Genomic DNA, 18,029 nt, shown 5'->3' with positions numbered 1-18,029 from the left:
GAAACTAAAAAGTAACGCTTTCAATATGTGAGTATAAAGTGTTATTATCAAAAAATACCACATACAGTAGAAAGTACATTCACACAGTAACAGAGGAGCTGATGAAAACGCACAAGATATTTATGTACTTCCTATAGTCTGCAGTACTGTGATAATACACTGAATAATATATATAAATATCTGGGGTTTTGTCTTGAGGGAAACGTGTCCTTTAAAATACATATCTCGGAATTATGAAACAGTTTAAAATCACGATTATATATATATTTTTATAGAAACAAATCTTGTATCTCGTTGAATTACTGAAAATAAACTGTTCAAGTGTCTTTGTTTCTTTTCTAGATTAAGGAAGTATAATCTATTTGCAGCTTCTACTTTTAAACCTTTAGACTCTTTCATTCTGCTCTTCGTTTTGTAAAAGGAGATGAGTTTAAACCGTGTAAAAATGTGTTTATAAAGGAAATACTTCACAGACTCAACTGAACATTGATACGGGAACTTTTAATACAAGATTTCACGATGGTCTACGTCTAAAAAAAAAAACACCTTTCAGTTTCATACTTCCCAAAAATGAAATATATTTTAACTCTATAGCGTCGTTTGCTCTCGCGGTTGTGGACTTTCCATTTCCATAACGCCACAACAAACCAAAAATAAGGACGTTTAGAGGTGTAAAATGAGGTAATTGTGTGAAAAAGGGCAAAAGTACAGGCCGACACTTCCTTTAACGTGATTTTAATGACTAAAAAAAGAAAAGTTAAAAGTCTAGACGAGCTATAATGGTCTAAAACTGGACTCGACGGTGCTGCAAATGCAATTTAATAAACAGGTGGTAAACGTTTATAGTCACACCTGCTGCTGTTTTTAATGTTTTGAATGGACTTACTGTATGTACTCCATCGATATTTGATTTGTTTTTTGTTTGTGTTTTTCCATATTTGACCAGAGCGCTCATTAAACGGAGGGTGAGTGCTCTCATTGGGGTTTCCCTGTGTAAATAAATGAAAAAACAATATTCTAAAGCTATATCATCCTCGTTTTGTCCTTAAATCCTGCACTTTTCGCTAGTTTTGTTTGAGTTTAGACGTCCGTTGACCCTTCGGACGATGTTATAATTGACCTACTCGCCTCTACGTTACGGTTTAGTCCGCGTTTAAACCCTCGCCACTTCGCCAGCGCGCCGTGATGCATAGCAATCATTAGCTACAGTTCTCCTCTGACAGCTGTCCCCTCGGTGAAGTCCCCTATGTCTCAAACCCCCCCCTCCTCCGCAATCCGGCACTACATGTTAATCAGAGCAGAGGTCAAAAGTACAAACTCACCGTCACCAGCCGTACAGAAACGTCTCCGCACAGCCAAATGAAATCAAACGCACGGTGAGTCAAACGGTGCGGCGGAGGCTCTTAGAAAATAGTCCCTCGTCTGGGAGCAATCTTCCACTACTGCTGCAAACTGCTGTGTGACAAACTCGGCCAATCTCTCACCTTGTTGGACTGGAGTGGCTCCGAACACTTGACTTGGAAATGTTGGACCGGCTAAAGGCTGGAGAGGGGATACAGGGACAATTTACCTCCGTTAGACTTGGGAATATTTAATCAAAGGACGTTACGGGAGGAGGAAGTGAACAGTTTGACCCACGAAACCAGTTCTTCAGTTTCTAATAAGACTTTGGCTAAATATTTACAACTGGAGACACAAGAGCTGGTGATTTTCTTTCACGTTTGCAAGTGGCTTTATAAAAATCCCTCAAACTCTTCTCAAATTTTCCTGTTTCTAACTCATGAACTTGGAAAACTGGCTGTGCAAAGAATAGAATTTTAATCAAATAGAGATTTAATCATTTCAAACGGTCAGTGATCAGCTCGGGTCACTTTAAATGACACGTCCACAGTCAAACCTATGGCACTAAAATGGTTGTGTTTGAAGAGGAGCTCATTTTTCTGTTAAATGCACTGATTAAAAAGGCTTTTCCATGTTTCTAAAAGTGGCTGTGTGCACAACGGCAGCTGGTTAGTGCATCTTTGTGTGTCCGCGTTAAAGCTAATGCTAATTTCAGAGCGTAATAAAGCCAGTGACTGAAATAATCTACACAATAATCTAACAATAAATGGGTCATCTTTACAGCAATTTGTTACATTTAACCAGTGTTGGTCCTTCTCTGCTGGACTAAACATGCGCAGAAAAGTGGATTTATTTTATTTTGTTTTCATAAATATGTAAACTAAAATATTCTCTATTCTCTGTTCTCTTTATGTCATATTATTTCCACTTCGTTGAGTGACTTCCTGTGTTGTTTATTGTGGTAGAGTTTTTATCCAATCATATTTGAGCTGATTGTGTTGTCGGGCAGATTTCATTTTCCTGGGGAGTAAACAGAGCAGGTCCTGTCCACAGTAAGACAAAGACACACAGACTCTGCAAAAACCTCACAGACGTCACATTACGATGGAAAGGGCCGACCGCACGACTGAGCGAAACTGGCCAGCTACTGTTGTGAACGGAGCCAATTAAGCTTGAATTTTATATATTTTTGTTTTTTAATAAGAAGAAATAATGAAATTTAAAAAATGTGATAAATAAAATGAAAAAAAAAGTTTAATTTTTCGGACCCTGCTCGATATTTACTCATCGCTTACATCCCACCAGGATTTATTTATTTATGTATTTATTTAGGTATTTATTTATTTATTTAGATATTTATTTAGGTATTTATTTATGTATTTATTTATTTATTTATATATTTATTTAGGTATTTATTTAGGTATTTATTTATTTATTTAGGTATTTATTTATTTATATGCTTGAGTCCAAATGCAGAAGAGAAAACACATTAAAAAAAACAACAAAAAAAAACAGTAATTATAAACCTGACAGAGTGAGCCGTGTTGTCATCTGTCAGTCACATACATTGATTTGTGCCAAAACCCCCAGGCCGTTAATCACAGTCTGAGATCTTGTCAGTTTCGTCGCTCTGTAGACGACTTCTTTATATCCGAGCGACGGGACAATTGCTCTTGATGCTGAGCGCGCGGCCGCAGAGGGAGGATGTATTCAGGAGTTTATGAACTGTCCATTAATATGTGATTACAACAGTTATGTCCTAAAAGAAGTGCACATCTGAGGTACTTTAAGTCATCCAGATTTTAATAAGCTCCGAGATAAATTTATAAAAACATTTGTGAACATCTGTTATGCTAGTAATGTTCCGCTAGCGACCGTTTTCACAACTACTATCAGGCCATGACCCGGAGTGTTTTTCTTTCTTTCTTTCAGTGCATTCATTAATTTAAAGCTCACGTTTATTTTGCACATTAAGTCAAAGAGAGTGAAAAAGTGAGGTTGAGTACAAAGTGGTTCTGCCAAACTGGAACAATCCGAAAAGCCGAGCTGCCAAGGAAACGACAGAAGGCTCCAAAGAAAAACTACTTGTCCTCACGTTCACCCTGGCTAATATCACTGGCAAACTCCGCCGGCGATCTCCAGATATTTTACTCCTCCGTTTAATCTCATTCCCTGTTCTTTCTCTTTCCGTCACGTTGCTGTTTTGCCTCCTGCTCCTGATCCCGAGCGCTTCGTTCACCTCCATCTTGAAAACATTACAGTAACAATGGAGGTCTCAGGGTCTGTGCTCGACTGAAGGCCACTGTGGTTTTATTCAGAGTTACACAGTTTTATGGATGTAATGTTAACAGAAATAGAGAGTATTTTAAATGAGAATTATTGTGCTTCCACTAGTGTTTGGGAACTAGCTTTACTTTGAACAGTTTCTCCAATAAACACCACAAAGACTCTCACTGTTTGAGATTTACTGAAGAGTAGATTGAACATTTATGCAGATTACACTCATACTTTTATATTCCTTTGAACAAATATTATGCAGAGCTACATAAAACACCAGATAGTAGCTTATTAAAATATAATATATGCACAACATTAGCTTAAAAGTAGCTACAACAATTGAAAACATGTGTAAAACTGCTGATTAGCATCGTGCTAACATGAATGGAAAATCCCATAGACATGCTAGCTCCATTAGCGTCTTCTATTTACGCGCAAATATTTACTGTAAATCAACTTAAAGTGCCTCAAATGAGTTTATAGAGCGAGCGAACATGTTCTAACGTTACAATACTCACAGACAGGTATTTGCATGAGGCCAAATGACAGTTTAAAGGGCTTAAATGCAGTGGGAAAATGACAGAACTGATGAAAGTCTGCAACAATATGGCAGCTACGGAAGCTCTGAAGAGACAAAACACTGAATAATAATGCACTGAATGTGTATAGTGCTTTCCAAGACGTCCGAAGAGTTTCCCAGCACAGTAATAAGCTAAACTGGTGTAGCCACAGCTGCCCTGAGGTGGGTTTGTGGAAGTGAGGCTGGAAATCTGCGCCATCGTCCCCTTAAACACCACGGATCACTCAATCACTCAAACAGCCCATTCATATTTGGCCAAGTGAGTGAAGTATCTTGCCAAAAGACATAAAACAGTATGCAAAGAAGTCATTTTGTCCCACTGCAGCACCCGGTGTCCCAGTCCCGTCCCAGCACTAACCAGATCTGACTCCGCTTCACTTCCAAGATCAAATCCAAACTGCTATTTTCAAGCTAAACGTCTGTATTCTTGTGTTTACATTTACACTTCTTCTTTCCAGAGCTTGAAACTAGTACATTTATCCTCCCTGGTTTTCTTTTAAGGACATTTCAAGCATCGATTTAATTAAAACTAACATAAATTAAAGGCCTTGGGGTCTCTCCGGGGGACATGTCTGGGGTGAGGGAAGTCTGGGTAGTCCCTGCGTGGAAAATGGATGGATAAATTTAATTAAACACTGAATTTAAAAGTGAAATTTTGCTTGCCTTTCCACGTACATTTGAGTAGAAATAAAGTCGTTTTGCTATATTCTAAGGTCAAATTATCTCGTATTAAACTAAAATTTGAGCACAAAACCCAGCCCTCATTAGGCATTGCCCAGTTTTCGACTTCACAGTCTCTCTGCGGGGAGATGGCACCCCCGCGGTCTGACAGGGCTCAGTCTGCTGCGAGCCTGTGTTTGGTGGAGGTGTGACTTCTGACAGTGTGGAGCTGTCCGCGGTGCTGCGAGGGTGGAGGGAGCTGTCCAAGGTGCTGATTGGCCGGATCCCCCGCTGCTGCTGCTGCGAGGGTTCGGCGCGCTGGTGTGCGGCCCGGTGCAATCCTCCACTTCATTTGCCTCTCATTGTTTCCATCTGTCGGCGTGGCTGTTAAACTGGGCGCCGTGGACCGCTGGATCCTGACGGCCCTCATTAATTTACACCACAATCAAGTCTGCCCGGCGTCTGAGGTCTCAGCTCATTGGCTCAGACGGCGCTGTGGGTCATGTGACTGAGGCGGGGGTTCATTTTACACTGGCTTGTTCTGTGTCTGATCCCTGTTGTTGTATTTTAGGTCATAATTATGGATATTCTTTCACCCATTTCATTATAAAACCTGTTTATTTACCCATTTTTTTTGCTTTGGATGTTTGATTTTTAAAGCGCCACTGCCTGGTTATGTTGGCAATGCACAAAATCAGCACTGAAAATCAAACGTTATCTAGTTCTGTCAATATACACGATAAAAAAATTATATTTAAACGTAAAATTAATGAGTTTGTGTCATTTTAGTTCATAATTGAATCTCAAATTTTATCATATGGCAGAAAAATAACCAAAAATGTCCCAGTATTATAAAGAAAAAGCCCCCACGACGGTAAATACTGACCCCAAAAACTATTATTCCAGTCATAAAATATTAAAAGATAAGCTGATGTTGTATTATTGTGGTCTACCTAATGATATCGAATGTAAATAATCAAAAAACAATCATTTATTTTGTACTCAAACAACATTTTAAACACAAAATAACAGTAGTTTCTTGATGTAGCGACACTGAGCCTTCGTCACTGAACAGTCGCATAAGTTCCGACCTGAACTCAGAATATTAAACTTGATTTAGGAATTTTTTTGACAATTTGTGATTTATTTTTCGACACAAAGACACAACAACAGGATGCAGTGGTCAGAGGTGGAACTGAACCGTCGTCTTTTGGGTTTGTGGGTGAAAGCTCAACCGCCTGAGCTCGTCTAACGATCTGGGGTTAATAAATAAATAAATGAATCCACCGCGGTCAGATCTGCTCAAATCAAGATCATTTTTCCTGTGGTTTAATAAAACAGCAGCTGAAGCAGGAAACACACGGATGGTTTAATGTAGGTTTACAAAAAAGACAGTCAACGTCTCACTGCCCTCACCTCTGGACGGCAGGAAACGCCTTTAAAAGCAGCGGCGCGTCGCCTTTACCCACGTGACCCCGCCCCTTAGGCATTGCCATGGCAACCACATCACTGGCCTAAAGTGAATTATGCACAATTTTGCGAATACACTGGGGTCTAAGTGTAAATGTTTATTAATTAAACTGAAGAGGGCGGTCCCTAAATTTGTGTAAAGGGAGCGGAAGTGACCGAAACCTTCAACAAACACCATTCACACACACATTTACACACACATTTACACACACTAGACCTGACCTATGACCAATGATGTTTACGTCCAGAGCAGGATTTGAACCTCCAACCTTCAACATCAACAAACGCTCTGAGCTACTAATTTTAGCATAAATCAGTTTATAGCCATCAACTGTTTTAACAACTCTACTTTTCCCCAACAGAACACACACACACACTGCAGTTTTCAGCGGAGGTAAAGTTAAATCTACATCATTTTGGAGCTTGTATCTCACGCCAGAGCAGTTTTCAAGTTGCCCGTTTGTCCCGTACTCATCACTGTAAACATTTTATCGTCATAACTTGTGTAGCTTAGAAGTTTAAAGGACTAATATCACGCTATTTTCTGATCTACTGTGTGTTATAATGTCATTTCCTCATCAAAAACAGACCTGGAGTTGTGTTTTGTTCCATTCACACACGTTTAATACACAGATTCTGCATTTTTAGGGTGAGTTCTTCTCTCAAACGCTCTGCTCCACCTTGTGACGTCATCGTGTGGTGATACAGGAAGTGCTCCGCTGTGTTTTTAAACTCCACACGCCTTCACTTTCAGCCCTGGAAACTGCCAATTTCTACTGAACGAAAGGTAAACGGTGGCTGTTCATTTGAAAACGACTCCATCATCGCAAACAAAACACAACTCCAGGTCTGTTTTGGAGGAGAAAACACGATTCTAACGCGGTTTAAACCTCACACGAGTCAATTTTGTGTAATATATTCCTACAATTATCGAGTGAATAATGCAGTTCTCCTGTCGCCATCACACTGCGCTCACACCTGACAGACACATTGTCATTCAACTGTAATTAAAAGCAACACTTACACTCGAGTGGTAGAGTCTGAGCAGCCGGGACACCTCTTTACTCTGCCTTTTCCCGTACATTTTTCTCATCGTTCTGTAAATAATGTGAAACGACTTAATTAAAACTTAACTAGATGAACTATGGAAACAAAACAACAAAGCAAAGAACCAAGAAAACTATAATCTATAAGAGAATTACTCAAGTGAAGGAGTGATTGAGGCTGAGGCTATTTATCTAAGTGATTGAGGCTATTTATCTACATTATAGTATTCTACTTCGAAGTTTTCCCCCTCATTTATAAACATGGATTAAATACTCAAACAAGCATTGCATTTCTAGTTATGCTGCGCACCACGTCTGCATGCCAAAGTGATATCGATGCCTCACTACAGCGAGCAGACAAATCGCATTGGACGTTTCAAAGTTTTGCCAGGCTCAATAGTTGGATTCACTTCTTTAAAAAATTGTATAGTAAAAGCAGAGCGGCATCACGGCGGATCGTCCCCCGCCGCACTAAGACGTCTGAAAAGGATCTTGTAAAGTTGTGTACGTGGGCAAAATAAACATACTTCCTTTAATGTTTTAAAATGAGAATGTTTGTTTCTGGTGTAAGCCTCAAAGAGACTGAAGCATAAAGTCAGAAGGTTTAATGAGTTCCACAGGTAAAGTGAACAATGAAGCAACAGACTCTCAGGAAAGGACAGAAGAGAGTCCTGAGACAGATTTTATAGTGTCTCTCAATATTTGTGTGTGTGTGTGTGTGAGGCGGGTCCTCTTCTGGTTTGCATGACGTTACACATTAAGAAACTTTAGACAAAGTTCTTCAAAGGTCTTCATCAACAACTCCTAATTCTTTCTTTATTTTATTTTATTATTTTTTTCTTAATTTGTATTTATTTTTTTATATAATTTTTATTTTTTTTTATTATTTTTTTTCTTAATTTTTGTATATTTTTCTTAATTTTTTTATATAATTTTTATTTTATTTTATTATTTTTTTCTTAATTTTTGTATATTTTTATTTATTTTTTATATATTTTTTCATTTTATTTTATTTTATTTTTTTTATTTACTTACTTTTATTTTATTTACTTATTATTTAATTTACTTACTTTTTATTTTATTTTATTATTTTTTATTGATTTATTTACCCATTTAATTTTTTTCTCATCTATATTCTCTACACCCTCTTTCTCACTTACGACTTACTGATACTATCCCCCTCTTCTTCTGCCGTCTCCACCTTACCCACTCTAAAACCACAGAAATGCACACACACACACACACACACACACACACAACACAGACTGGTCACACACAACTGTTACGTCGACAAACGATGTTACGTCTTGTTTATCTCGTACGTCGCTATTGTATCTGTGTGGGTCATGGTTGATGTCGGTGCCTCGATGAACCAGTACAGATCGACAGATATGGGCTTTTTCATGAACACAAGGAAAAAAACGATAGCGATTGTTTAGATTTCAGAGAAACAAACGGCCGATAAACTCTGCCGATAATTTGAGGTCAGTACGTTGGACCGATTTAGGTAATTCCCCCCAAACTTTACAATTTACATCCAGTATAAACCACAGTCTGTATAAAGAAGTGACTGAGTGAGTGCGACGTCACCGCGGCGTTCATGCTAGCAGTTATAGCGGCTAATCTGTTCTGCGAAACAAAAAACCCCAGGATCACGTAGAGCGGGTTAATACGAACGTTTAAGACCAAAATGACGAGTCTGACAGCAGCAGTTACAGAGAAAGGGAACAGGTTTTTTAATGTAAAGTGATTCGGAGCCAGAGTCGATGGAGCCAGGGCCCGTGATCACTTCCTATTTGAAACGTAGCGGCGGCGGCGGCGAGCAGGTTCGCTATGTCCATTTATATAAACAGTCTATGGCGCAGACTCATCCACAGCCCTGTTAATTATTTTATTTTTATTTTTTTTTATTTTTTTTATTTATATTTTATTTTATATTTTATTTTATTTATTTATTATTTTATTTTATTCTATTATTTTATTTTTTAATTTTTTAATTTTAATTTTAATTTTATTTTTTATTATTTTATTTTATTTACTTACTTTTAATTTTATTTATTTATTATTTTATTTTATTTACTTACTTTTTTATTTTATTTTTATTTTATTTTTATTTTATTTTTTATTTTTTTCTCATCTATATTCTCTATACCCTCCTTTCTCACTTTTCTGATACAAAAGATTTAAATATCAGCTGATACTCGATACCAACCAGAGCGGAGCCTGAAAACGACATTTTATTGATTATTTTATTTATTTACTGATTTACTACAGAATGTATCAGAGACTCGAGCAATGTACAGGATTTCTCTTCGTAGTAAAGTGTTATGTTGGTTCTTTCTGCAGCTGATTTGGACAAATTAAAGATATCGGTCTGTGCTGGAGATTTAAACGCTAAAAAGTCCAAATATCTGATGTATGGTCTTTTGGCGTCCATATTGCGGCGTGTTCTTGGTCATATCTCTGTCTCTGTTGGACAAACACTGGGCAGAGTCTCGTGTATTATCCTGCAGTTGGAGCACATTCACATCTCGGCCAAAATAATCTTGGACATATTTGTATTTGTGTTTCTACATAATAAAAAATCCCCAAATCCATTTCGACCAATAGAAATAAACATGGTCTCTCCCTTTACAAATGTGTTCAGAGCCGAAATGAAACGTGCAGCCGAATAAAAGATACTGTGGTTCAGAAACTTTGGAAAAACCTGCTATAGTATCACAGAGAAACCAAGTTATTTGACTATTTACACTGTTGTATATGTGTGAATATGTGTAGTTTTAATAAAGACAGTTTTATTAATCATATTTTAAAAGTAATTCCCTAAAACTAATGACAAATAACTGAAAAAAAACCCTCTCAAAATATCTTAAAATGTATCGTCTCTGTGTTGATGTTTTTGAAAACTGTGGTTTATATTAAATAATCCCCCAAAAACTGATCCATATGAGGCTGGACACACAACACTACACAACACAACACAACACAACACCACACAACACGACACAACACAACACCACACAACACAACACAACACCACACACTCTCCACCTGCAGCTGTGACTCAGATGTCGTTTCACTTTGTGACATCACATTTTTATCTTCACTGAAAAAGTTTCAGTTCACACAGTTCACTTCTCCTCCTCTTCCTCCCATCTCCCCCTGTCACCCCTTCACCCCGTCGTCTTCTTCTTCTTCTTCATCTTCCTCTCCAGCTCTCCTTCCTCTCCCTCTCTCTTTCCCCTTCTTCTCCTTCCCTCCCCATCTCTCTCCCACTTCTCTCCTTCCTCTCTCTAGTACTCTCTCCCTGTCTCTCCCTCCCCCTCTCTTCCTTTTTCTCCATCCCACTTCTCTCTATCCTTCCTCTCTCTTTCTTTCTCTCTTTGATGGACGGAGAGGGGAGTACCGAGGATGTGGCTTCTCTCTCTCTCCTCTCCCTACTTCTCTCTTCCCTCTCTCCCTCTCTCTCTCTCTTTAATGGACGGAGAGGGGAATACCGGGGGTGTGGCTTCTCTCTCCTCTCCCTCTCTCTCTTCCTCTCTTTCCCTCTCTCTTTGATGGATGGATAGGGGAGTATTGAGGATGTGGCTTCTCTCTCCTTCCTCTCTCTCCTCTCCCTCTTCCTGTTCTTCCTCTCTCTTTCCCTCTTTCTTTGATGGATGGAGAGGGGAATACCGAGGGTGTGGCTTCTCTCTCCTCTCTCGCTCTCCTCTCCCTCCTCCTCCTATCTTCCCTCTCTCTTTGATGGATGGAGAGGGGAGTACCGAGGGTGTGGTTTCTCTCTCTCTCTCCTCTCCCTCCTTCTCTCTTCCCTCTCTTTGCTGGATGGAGAGGGGAGTACCGGGGGTGTGGCTTCTCTCTCCTCTCCCTCTCTCTCTCCCTCTCTCTCTCTTTGATGGATGGAGAGGGGAGTACCGGGGGTGTGGCTTCTCTCTCCTCTCCCTCTCTCTCTTCCTCTCTTTCTTTCTCTCTTTGATGGATGGAGAGGGGAGTACCGGGGGCGTGGCTTCGATACGAGCAGCGACAGAAAGACAAGCAAACAGACGGAGGAGTGGACGGGGCCAGAGAGAAGTGAAGACAGATCTGCAGATGAATCAAACGAGGGGACGGGCGCCGGGGGGAGACGCTTGTTTGTTCCCTGAGTGCGGCTCCAGCCAAAACTCCTCACACTTGAGTTATTACCGCCATCGCGGAGCAACGGCCACATTGTACTATTTTATGTCATTTGCAAATTAGTCGTATACTTTAGTTTTATTGCAATAATAAATCCAGCTATTTAAAACAAACAAAAGTCAAGCCGCGATTAATGGCGCCGTGTGACGATAAAGCAGAACAATATGACGACGTGGAGTGACGGCGAGGTCAGCGGGTCAAAGTACTACACGGTATCCGGAAAATACTGCAGTTTGAGGCAGGTGCAAGGCCGCGTCTGCAGGAGCGCTGAAAAGGGAAGCAGTTTGTGAAGCTAAAAAGAAAAACTGCTCAACCGATCAAGCTTTTTCATTTCTGATTATTTATTATTTATTTTATTTTATTTTATTATTTTTATTTTATTTATTTTATTTATATTTTATTTTTTATTCTATTTATTTATTATTTTATTTTATTTACTTACTTTTTTATTTTATTTTATTTATTATTTATTATTTAATTTTATTTATTTTTTATTTATTATTTTATTTTATTCTATTATTTTATTTTTATTTTTTATTTATATTTTATTTTTTATTTATTTTATTTTATTTACTTACTTTTTATTTTATTTTTTATGTATTTATTATTTATTATTTTATTTTATTTACTTACTTTTTTATTTTATTTTTATTTTATTGTTCTTTATTTATTTTTATTTTTTCTCATCTATATTCTCTATACCCTCCTTTCTCACTTTTCTGATATAAAAGATTTAAATATCAGCTGATACTCGATACCAACCAGAGCGGAGCCTGAAAACGACATTTTATTTCCGTTAAACTAAAAGAAAATAAGACAAAACTGACCCAAATTTGTCACGTAGAACAACTTTGCGCAAATAAAAGTTGAAACATGATGAGATTTCCTGGACCGACTACGGTAAAAAGTCATATTTTATCAGTTTATACGTCCACCCAAGATATCGGCGGAATTGATATGTGCAAGTCGATATCCGAACCAGCTCATTTTTTTGACTGAAATAAGTACGACAAACATGGAGGAACATAAAAAGGCAGGAGTTTTGTGTTTGTATTCACGTGGGGGAAGTGTTTTGAGCTTTGGAGAATGAAAAAGACGAACGCAAGAATTATGTAAAAGATGGTAAAACAGTTACACAAAGCTAATTTTTGGATAATACAGAAGCAATAAAGTCTATAAAGAAGTGAACTAAGGGATTGTGACGTCACCCGCGGCGTTCAGCTTCAGTCAAGAGTCAAAGTTCATTATCTCGTGTGAAACAAAAGTCACTCTGCTTTGAAATGTTTGTAGCTTTGTCGTTCCGGTGTAAATACTCAGATACTTCGATGCTCGGACGATGGAGTGGGGTTCTACTGTAACAAAGAACAAACCTTTTTCTGTATTTCAAAACTCACCGAGATTCACTAATGTTTTACTTTTCATCTAGAATTGTCTTTTTTTTCCACAACAGTGACAAAAATCTAATCTGGAGTAAAGCTGAAGGTGCTGACTGTCACTCTTTGGAGAAAATAAGATCATTTATAATAAAATCCTATCAGAAAGTTCAGAGGTGGAACATAACGAAGTAAAAGTAGTAAAGTACTGTACATTTTAAGGGGAGGGGGATCTCAAAATCCACGCAAAATATTTGTACTTTTTACTGTTTAAGTACATTTTTAAACAGGAACTTTAATACTTTTACTTAAGTTGCTTTTTTCATGTGATGTGTACTACTTGTACTACTACTTCTTGTTCTACTTGCACTACTACTACTACTTCTTGTACTCCTACTCTACTTGTACTACTCTTTCTACTACTTGTACTACTCTTACTCTTACTTGTACTAGTCTTTCTACTACTTGTACTAGTCTTACTAGTATTACTTGTACTACTCTTACCTGTACTGCTCTTTCTACTACTTGTACTACTCTTACTTTTACTTGTACTACTCTGTCTACTACTTGTACTACTCTTTCTACTACTTTTACTACTCTTACTTGTACTACTCTGTCTACTACTTGTACTACTCTTACTTGTACTACTCTTTCTACTACTTGTACTACTCTTTCTACTACTTGTACTACTCTTTCTACTACTTGTACTACTCTTACTTGTACTACTCTTTCTACTACTTTTACTACTCTTACCTGTACTACTCTTTCTACTACTTTTACTACTCTTACTTGTACTACTCTGTCTACTACTTGTACTACTCTTTCTACTACTTGTACTACTCTTTCTACTACTTTTACTACTCTTACTTGTACTACTCTGTCTACTACTTGTACTACTCTTACTTGTACTACTCTTTCTACTACTTGTACTACTCTTTCTACTACTTTTACTACTCTTACTTGTACTACTCTGTCTACTACTTGTACTACTCTTACTTGTACTACTCTGTCTACTACTTGTACTACTCTTACTTGTACTACTCTGTCTACTACTTGTACTACTCTTACTTGTACTACTCTGTCTACTACTTGTACTACTCTTTCTACTACTTTTACTACTCTTACCTGTACTACTCTTTCTACTACTTTTACTACTCTTACTTGTACTACTCTTTCTACTACTTTTACTACTCTTACCTGTACTACTCTGTCTACTACTTGTACTACTCTGTCTACTACTTGTACTACTCTACTACTTGTACTACTCCTACTTTTTCCACAACAGCAACCAAAATTCCACCTGGGAGCAAATCTGTTAAAGGAAACCCCCCGTCCCGCTTAGCAACGCTGTCAATCAAACCTGTTGCTAAGGCTACGGGGATCGACCTGGAGGAAAGACGGCAGCAGCGGATTTGTCCGTTTTTAATGTTCACACCTCAATTTACAGACACAAAATATCACCAGGATCATGTGGAGCGGGTCAATACGAACATTTAAGACCAAAACAGCGAGTCTGATGGTGGCAGTTAGGGAGAAACTCGATGAAGCTAACGTGGCAGCTAGCAGGTTAGCTATGTCCATTTATATAAACAGTCTAAGATAGAAACTTTAAGCCCAAACGTGACGCAAATGAACTGGTCAAACGTGAATATCTGAGCGAGATTTTTAAAAGGAACTACATTTTGATGGTTATAAATCCATCCTCAAACTGCAGCGCTTATGGAGTCGTCCGAATTTACAGCTACTATCCGACAAAAGTGGTTTATGTCAGAGGCTGCTCCAAAACGTACCAAACAATCGTCAGTCGACTCAACAGTTGAACAGTTTAAGGACTCGGGTTATAAAAGCAAAGATCTCTCTGGTGCGCACACACCTCCACATGTGAAGCGTGTGATCCAGGCTTTAATTACCTCTCTAAGGAACATCAGATGGCAAACAGCGCTTAAACAGCCAGCTGGGAAACACAAAGAGGAGCTGAGGAGGGGACCAGGAAGAGAGAGGACTGAGGAACAAGGAGGAGGAGGAGGAAAAAAAAGAGCAGAAAGATGTGCCATCAAACAGAGATACAAAGGTTTACTGTGCTGGTCTGAAAACGACTGAAGAAATGCAAACAATATGACGGTAAAAAAGAAAGTTACATCTGTCAAATGGACTAAAAGTTGTAGGAGTGAAGATGCTTAACATATTCATACTGGGTCGCTCGATTGTTCTCTTTGTTTCGTTTGTTTGCTTTGGGTCTGGTTGGATCAGACCTGGACGCCTGAGGGAGACAAACGATATGATGTGGAGACAAGGGAAGTTGGATTTTTCCTTTTTCATTTAATGGAAGACAGACATTGTGACCAGTCGCACACAGCGGTGACAAGTGGAGATAAGACGACCCAAGACAACACAAAATAACACAAGACAACACAAAATAACACAAGACAACACAAAATAACACAAGACGAGCCAAAACAACATAAGACGACCCAAAACAACACAAGACAACACAAGACAACACAAGAGAAACTCAAAACAACACAAAACAACACAAGACAACTCAACACAACACAAGACGACCCAAGAGAAACTCAAAACAACACAAGACGACCCAAAACAACACAAGACAACTCAAGACAACACAAGGCAACACAAAATAACACAAGACAACCCAAAACAACATAAGAACCTAAAATAACCCAAAACAACTCAAGACAACCCAAGAGAAACTCAAAACAAGCCAAGACAAATCAAGACAAGTCAAAACAACTCAAAACAACCCAAAAACAACGCAAGACAACCCAAAACAACCCAGAATAACCCAAAACAACTCAAGAAAACCCCCAAAACTCAAGAAAACCCAAAACAACACAAGACATACTAAGACATAACATGGTTTATAGATGAAACAGCTATTTACAATTGTGCGTGACAAGTCTGTGTTGTGTTGTGTGTGTGGTTGTGTGTTGTGTTGTGAGATTTTTGAGGGGGGTAAATTAGGATCAGTAGAGGACGATGCTACTACTAGTCATTTGTAAGTGAGAAAAGAAGATATAGCGAGTGTAAATGGAGGAAAAAAATAAATAAATAAAAATAAATAAATACATACATACATAAATAATAATAATAATAATAACAATAATAATGTAAAAATATTAAGCAGGTGTTGTGACTGGGAGAGCCTAATTGTTTTTTTGTTTTTTGTATTTTTAATATTTTATAGATAAGGGTGAAAAAGTTCAGCCCAACAGAACAAATAAATAAAACCATTTGTAACATGTGCTTGAGTAAACACTGATCCTCCTCAGACACAGCGATGGCGCTCGGTGTGGTGGCGCGTGGCGTCTTGAAAGCGGAGACATATGCAAAGTGAGCGATAAGGGAAGTTGTACAAAGAGCGAGATCAGAGGAGGGAGCCGCGGGGCCGTGCGTGGACCCCTGCCGTCCCGCTCGCTCCGTGTGAGGGCAGGTTTACACTTATAACTGTGTGGGCTGAAGGAGAGTCCTGCTTCAAAGTCCACGGCGCTCTCTCTGGATCCTGCTCTGATGTGGCTCCAGCTCATCTGACCCCACAGAGAACAGGCCCCTACAGGGATCGACACTTTGGGCCAGTCCTGAGGTTATTATTCATGTCATTTTAAAAACAGACGGTGAAGCTTTGAAAAAATGATAAAAACTTTGATCCAAAAGGTGTTTAGTCTTAACATAAAGCAGGATTTTGTTCTGCACTGCTCGTTCTTTGAGGTGTTTTGGAATGAAAATAAATCTTGGATCAAACCTGACACCTTCTTGCTCAGACACGAGAGACAAATTATTAAAAAATATCTGAAGAATGATGAATATAATCTTATAGTTTAGGTCAAAAGTGCATAATAAAGAAGAAAAAAACATATATTTGAGGTGTTTTGGAATGAAAATTAATCTTGGATCAAACCTGACACCTTCTTGCTCAGACACGAGAGACAAATTATCGTAAAATATCCGAAGAATGATGAATATAATCTTATATTTTAGGTCAAAAGTGACACATAATGGACCAAGGACATACTGTATTTTCCAGAGTATAAGTCGCACCAGCCAAAAATGCATAATAAAGAAAAAAAAAACACATATTTGCAACTTATAGTCCAGAAAATACAGTAGTCAGTTGTATTTATTATAGACGGACGCACTCACCGATCCAGCGTTTTCAGTTCCGATACCGATTTCGATACTAAATATTTGAATATCAACCGATACCAACCGATACCAGAGCAGAGATTGAAAACAGCATTTTACTGCATTACCCAGAAGAACTTTGTATAAATAAAAGTTCAAACATTATGAGGCTTTTACCCTTATCAAAAAAATTAAAACAAACTCACAAGAAACGTCCATGTATTTCATAAAATATTTTCATTTTAACATAATATTTTTTAATTGAATGAAGCGTTTTAAGTGTCTAAGTTTACGTTGCTAGACTGAGGCATGACGCTGTATGATAAAGACAGAGAGGAGGCTGTGGACAAACGAAGAGGAGCGACACAGAGCGACACAGAGCGACACAGAGCGACACAGAGCGAGGAGGTGAAGTCCTTATCTTAAAATAACAGACCTCTTTATCTGCTGCCCTCCACACACACACACACAAACACACACACAGATACACACACCTGTTACACAACCACACACTTACTACTACAGCTGAATGACAGACAGGTGCCATTCATACACACACACACGCCGCACCCGCCCACCGCCCGGCTGCTGAGGAGATGAATACTATTAGCATCCAATAAAATGTCAAGGGGGCGTGGCCTCTGTTACTCGCGGCGACGGGCACGCTCACTCACGCACCGGGCGCACGGACACACGCGTGGGCTGAAATGTCAGAGGCCCGAGCCCGGTAATGTATCTGATGGAGAGGGGAGGCAAATGTCAGCTGTGCCTCAAAATGGAGCCGGGGCAGATGGGAGCGACGCACACACGTACACACACACGTATACACACACACACGTACACCCCCCCACACACACGCACGCACACACACATACAGGACAGGACTAAATGTATTGACAACCAGATGACATCGTGCAATAAATCTCTAAATACAAACTGTTATTACTAATACTTACAATAAACTAGTAA

The 18,029-nt window shown here is 38.7% G+C and overlaps 2 protein-coding genes across 2 annotated transcripts in view; both read right to left on the bottom strand.

The window, feature by feature from the left end:
• aacs (acetoacetyl-CoA synthetase) overlaps positions 1-18,029 on the bottom strand; it is a 302,245-nt gene that overhangs the window by 194,290 nt on the left and 89,926 nt on the right. The window lies entirely within an intron of this gene.
• The window catches only part of si:dkey-215k6.1 (transmembrane protein 132D), a 346,463-nt gene that overhangs the window by 312,016 nt on the left and 16,418 nt on the right, over positions 1-18,029 (bottom strand). The window lies entirely within an intron of this gene.

This window comes from Periophthalmus magnuspinnatus, chromosome 9 (genome assembly GCF_009829125.3).
Source record: "Periophthalmus magnuspinnatus isolate fPerMag1 chromosome 9, fPerMag1.2.pri, whole genome shotgun sequence".
In the NCBI taxonomy this organism is placed as follows: Eukaryota; Metazoa; Chordata; class Actinopteri; order Gobiiformes; family Gobiidae; genus Periophthalmus; species Periophthalmus magnuspinnatus.
This window is presented reverse-complemented; position numbering and strand designations above follow the sequence as displayed.